We start from the raw sequence: 6449 nt of genomic DNA, 5'->3' as shown, positions 1-6449 counted from the left end.
CATAGAACTTTTATAGAAAAAAGCAAAAAAGTATGTATATTCGAGTACTCATACAATAAGTCCTTAAAAGTGACGTTTTAAAAGTTAGGAAAACTGTCACAGAACATATGTCCGTTTGTAATCATCGTTTGTTCATTTTCTACTGTATCCGATCGGCCCTGTGTCCGTTTGCAACCGCCGTGTGTCTATTTCTTGTTGTATTCAATTAGACCTGTATTATGATTTATTTAACCTGCTGTGTCCGATTTATTCTGTGCGCAATTGAGACTCATTTTTCTTTTGTTTATCCCGAAAAAAACTTTTAACTTAAAGTTAAATTTTATTTGAAAAACAGAAATTAAATAATAAAATATTTTTTACAAAGGAATGAGAGAGAATGACAAACACTATATATTATATTGCTCATTTGCTGCAACAATGACATAACTTAAAAATTGTGATTCTTTAGGAGACACGATTTAATAATAGTACATATAGCAATCTTTCTCCCTGTACTAATGACTCAAAAATTTCTTATTTTGTTTTTGATGTCATTGTTGCAGCAAATGAGCGATATATACCTGGCGTTCAAAATAAAACGTAAGTTACAAATTTTTATCTCCAAAAATATTCTTTCTAGAGAAAAATGTTTCAAGTAAAAGTTGTGGTATTTCAAGGGGAACATAAGTTGACGTTACAGGAATGTTTGTAAGTGACGGTTTTTAAGGTCATTTCAAGGTCAACGTGATTTTAAAAAAATGAAATTAGCCTAAGTGTTTTATGTAAATAGATTTTTTGTAAAATTCTGCATAAAAATTATAAGGACAAAATAGCCAAAAATTGAAGGTTTATGACATATTTTATATCTTAATCTGACATATTTTATTAATATAAAATACAAAAAATCTCATAAAATATTTAATTTTTATTTTTATTTTAATACTTTTATGCATAGAATAATTAGACAAATCAGTTAGTGTAAAAAAACCGCATAGTTTTTTTTTTTAATATAAAATTTGCAACATTCAACTACATAATTTTTTTTAAATTAACTATGCACTTTTTTTATACTTTTATTATTTTGATCTAATCAGTCGTAAACTTTTTTCCACTCGAAATCCTATAACTTTTGTATGAAACATTTTTTTCTAAAATACTTTGTTTCCAAGATATAAATTTGTAATATTTTAACTGACTCATCCTGTATATTACGTAATTATTTATTCATTTAAAATAGAAGTAATACTTGGTAATGACATTATGCAGATGATGTTCTACTTATTATTATGGTAACAAAAAAATATTTTTTAATCACTTCTATTATCATTTATATAGATTCGAATTTTCAGTTTTATATTATTTATTTTAATACGTAAAAAAATGTAATAATTAAGTTATAATAATTTTTTTAAAAATTTATGTAAAACTAATATTTTAAGTTTATCTCATTATTTTCTTTAGCAAAATTATTCGATTTAACTTCACGATTGCATGATTTAAATTAATCATATCATATTTAATTTTGTTGCATGGTAAAATATAAGGTATAAATATAATTAAGCTAGATTTTATGATTTCAATATCAAGTTAACATAGGCGTTAAAAAAAATAGGTTTATTATTTTTATGATATACTGGGTGTATCTGAATGGTCTGTACAAACTTTCAGGATATGTTCCAGAGACCAAAACAAGCAGAAAATGTCTTATAAACATGGGGTCGAAAACGCTTCTTTCTAGAGTTATAACGGTTTGAAGTTTTCCTGCAGTAGAAGAAATTATCACGTTAAATCGTATAAGAGTTGCAAGCTGTATTTATTTATTTCTACGGATATAACAAGATAGTGCACTTGCTATAGCCAATGCTCAAAATGGCCTCCGTTAGATTCCAAGGAAGCCTGTGCACGTGGGCGCATTGATTGGCGAACCCGTTGGAAAATACCAGGTGTATTACGGATGATGTCGCAACCATCCAAGATCCGCTGACGAAGAGTTGCAACATCTGGTACTGGGGCAGAATAAACAAGAGTTTTCAAATACCCCCAGAAGAAGTCCAATGGATTCATGTCTGATGAGCGTGCTGGCCACGATATTGGCCTCCCCGGCCTATCCATCGACCAGGATAGGTGGCATTTAAGAATTCTCTGGCGGGTCTACTGAAATGGGGTGGTGCACCGTCATGCATAAACCACATTCTTTGTCGTATAGGCAATAGCACATCCTCTAGGAGTCTTGGAAGTTGATTTTCTAGAAAATCGCGATAAGCTTCACCATTTAATCTTGCTGGTAAAAAATACGGCCCAATCAAGTGATCGCCGATAATTCCTGCCCAAACATTCAGGCTAAATTGCTGCTGATGCCGAGATTACACAATACCGTGAGGATTTTCTTCTGCCCAGAGGTGATTGTTGTGAAAATTAATTATTCCATCCCTGTTGAAACCAGCTTCATCCGTAAAAAGTAAAGAAGAATCAAAAACTGGATTCACACACTGCTGTAAAAACCATTGAGAAAACACCAATCTTGCTGGAAAATCTGCTGGAGAGAGTCTCTGGACTCTCTGTAAATGATATGGGTAAAGTAGCTGTTCATGCAGAACTCTCTATACGGTCTTGTGAGAGACATGTTCTGCTGCTGCAATTTTTCTTGTGCTGTTTCTGATGCTGAGATTGTTGTCAACTCGATCTAAAATGCTTTCCTCAACATCAGGTGCTCGAACAGTTCTTGGAAAACCATAGTTGGCTGTTACCGACCTGAATTGCCCAGTTTCTCGTAGTCGCCGATCAACTGCTGCAAACGTTTGATGATTTAGAGTTCGACGGTCTGGAAAAGTTTCTTGGTACATTCGAAAGGCTAATCGTCCATTTCCACCGGCACGGCCATACATCAGATGGATATCCGCCAATTCTTCAAATGAATATATTTCATTCATGTTTTTAAAATGGGTCTACAAACGAGCTTTGCATATGCAGGATACTTTTAATTGAAATGCTTGCTTTTAGAGTTACAATGCTTTGAAATTTTACAATAGCTGAAGAATAATTTTACAATAACTGAAGAAATTATCACGTCAAATTACAAGCAAGCATTTCAGTTAAAAGTAACCTGCATATGCAAAGCTCGTTTGTAGACCTATTTTAAAAACATGAATGAAATACATTCATTTGAAGAATTGGCGGATATCCATCTGATGTATGGCCGTGCCGGTGGAAATGGACGGTTAGCCTCTCGAATGTACCAAGAAACTTTTCCAGACCGTCGAACTCCAAATCATCAAACGTTTGCAGCAGTTGATCGGCGACTACGAGAACTTGGGCAATTCAGGCCGGTAACAGCCAACTATGGTGTTCCAAGAACTGTTCGAGCACCTGATGTTGAGGAAAGCATTTTAGATCGAGTTGACAACAATCCCAGCATCAGTACAAGAAAAATTGCAGCAGCAGAACATGTCTCTCACATGATCGTATAGTGAGTTCTGCATGAACAGCTACTTTACCCATATCATTTGCAGAGAATCCAGAGACTCTCTCCAGCAGATTTTCCAGCAAGATTGGTGTTTTCTCAATGGTTTTTACAGCAATGTGTGGATCCAGTTTTTGATTCTTCTTTACTTTTTACGGATGAAGCTGGTTTCAACAGGGATGGAATAATTAATTTTCACAACAATTACCTCTGGACAGAAGAAAATCCTCACGGTATTGTGCAATCTCGGCATCAGCAGCAATTTAGCTTGAATGTTTGGGCAGGAATTATCGGCGATCACTTGATTGGGCCGTATTTTTTACCAGCAAGATTAAATGGTGAAACTTATCGCGATTTTCTAGAAAATCAACTTCCAAGACTCCTAGAGGATGTGCTATTGCCAATACGACAAAGAATGTGGTTTATGCATGACAGTGCACCACCCCATTTCAGTCGACCCGCCAGAGAATTCTTAAATGCCACCTATCCTGGTCGATGGATAGGTCGGGGAGGATCAATATCGTGGCCAGCACGCTCACCAGACATGAATCCATTGGACTTCTTCTTCTGGGGGTATTTGAAAACTCTTGTTTATTCTGCCCCAGTGTACCAGATGTTGCAACTCTTCGTCAGCGGATCTTGGATGGTTGCGACATCATCCGTAATACACCTGGTATTTTCCAACGGGTTCGCCAATCAATGCGGCCACGTGCACAGGCTTCCTTGGAATCTAACGGAGGCCATTTTGAGCATTGGCTATAGCAAGTGCACTGTCTTGTTATATCCGTAGAAATAAATAAATACAGTTTGTAACTCCTATACGATTTAACGTGATAATTTCTTCTACTGCAGGAAAACTTCAAACCGTTATAACTCTAGAAAGAAGCGTTTTCGACCCCATATTTATAAGACATTTTCTGCTTGTTTTGGTCTCTGGAACATATCCTGAAAGTTTATACAGACCATTCTGTATTTGAATAAAACTCAATGTTATAGGTTGAGAAACAGATGATACGATCAGTAAGAGAGGAAATCTATTTAAGTTATTTGGACTATGAGATAAATGAACGAATAACATGGGTGCTTATTTGGCCTGGCATGGTTGTTTTGTGCGTTTCACAAATTTACTGGAGTCTTGAAGTGCAAAATTGTTTGATTGATCATGCACCTTTTGCGATGGAATTACTCTACGAGAAACTAAAAGCTCAGATCTTGAAATTAGTCGATCTAGTTAGAGGTTTGTAATATTAACATAACAAATGTTATATTATATGAAATCCCTTGTTTAAAAAAATTCTGTTTATTATTTATTCAATTTGTGTGAAAATTTCAATTGAATTGCAGGACAATTGTCCAAGCAAAATCGAACGACGTTGAACGCTCTTATTACTATCGATGTACACGCAATGGATGTCGTTAAGTCTCTTGTCGAAAAACAAGTCACTGACGAGATGGATTTTGAATGGTTGGCTCAACTTCGTTGTTACTGGGAGGACGATGTTTATGTCAGAATTATTTATTCAACAATAAAATATGGTTATGAGTATATTGGTAACTGTCCACGTCTTGTCATCACGCCTTTGACTGATAGGTATGTTATTTCCAAAATAAGATAAAATGTAAGATGAAATATCAACTGGCCATTATTATTATTATATATCATTAAATAAGAAGGCTTTGATTTTTAATTAATATAACAAAGAAAGTCTAAAAACAGACATTTTTGATAATATTACTATGAGGAAGTAAAATTAAAAATTATCTTGTTTTGTATGTATCATGTTGCTGTTGAAACATAATCAGATTTAATATGCGCGCTTAATAAAAAAAATTAAGTCAGAAGTATTCTTATAGTTTATTTTAAAACAAATTACAATTAGTTTTACAGGATGGTTTAAACTCATTTTAAAGGTCATTTAAAGAGTTGCTGACTTGTCTGTTTTACCGATCGAACGATTATTTCTTTTAGATAAGTTATTCTTTTTATTGGCAATTTGTACATACAAAATAAGACCAGCACAAACTTGGAATTGGATGAAGGAATATAAGTGAATGTTTAGATATTTGAAAGCCTAATAAATAGAATAGCTTGTCTAAAATTTTTGTGTATATGTACACTACCGTCAGAAAGTTTAAGACCAAAAAAATTTGTAAATTTTATTTATTATTTCTTTCTAAAAAATAATGCAAGCTATTTTTACTTTTATGGTGTTATAACATGATCTTCTAGCTATTAATAAAAAAAAGAAACAATCAGCGGAATATCATATTAACGTGTAAAAATAAATTATTCTTTCGAGGATCTTTATTTATTACTTCGGTCTTAAACTTTCTAACGGTAGTGTATATATGTATATATTATATAAAATATCTCAATTATACGATATATATATATATATATATATATATATATATATATATATACAGGGTGTCCCAGAACTGGCGAAGAAGCTTTTAATGATAGATTCTTCATGAAATTCTAAGTCAAAAAGTTCTTTACAAAAATGTGATCCAATGAATAGAATTTGAATGGTGTGGCATTGAAGTTGACGTATGGGAGCGCATGAAATTCGCGCGGTCAGGAGCGTAACGGCCAAGCTCGGCACGGGTACAACTTATAACTCGTGTATCGCGCCGATGCGTGTTTATCGTTACTCTATAATATTCTGTTATTAATAATATGAATTAATTATTCTCATTAATAATAATATTTATCTTTATCAATTAATAATTTTGTGTACTTGACCTACTGGTTGAATATCCTTAAACTATGGAATATGCGAGATATTGATTAGACTAACTTAACAAATGACAAATTTAAAATAAATTAATAAATAACAAATTAATCATAATTTATCAATTAATTAATTAATTACTCAAATAACTGAAATTAATAAATAATGAGTAAATAATAAATATTGAAAAATAGAAAAAAATAAATAAATAGTTAATGAATAATTAAATAATAGTGTAATATTGAAATAAGTACTCTGCGTTGATACCACTGCTT

The sequence above is a fragment of the Prenolepis imparis genome, unplaced genomic scaffold, assembly GCF_030444845.1.
Source record: "Prenolepis imparis isolate NDT839.2.m4 unplaced genomic scaffold, iyPreImpa1.0 SCAF_16, whole genome shotgun sequence".
NCBI lineage: Eukaryota > Metazoa > Arthropoda > Insecta > Hymenoptera > Formicidae > Prenolepis > Prenolepis imparis.
This window is presented reverse-complemented; position numbering follows the sequence as displayed.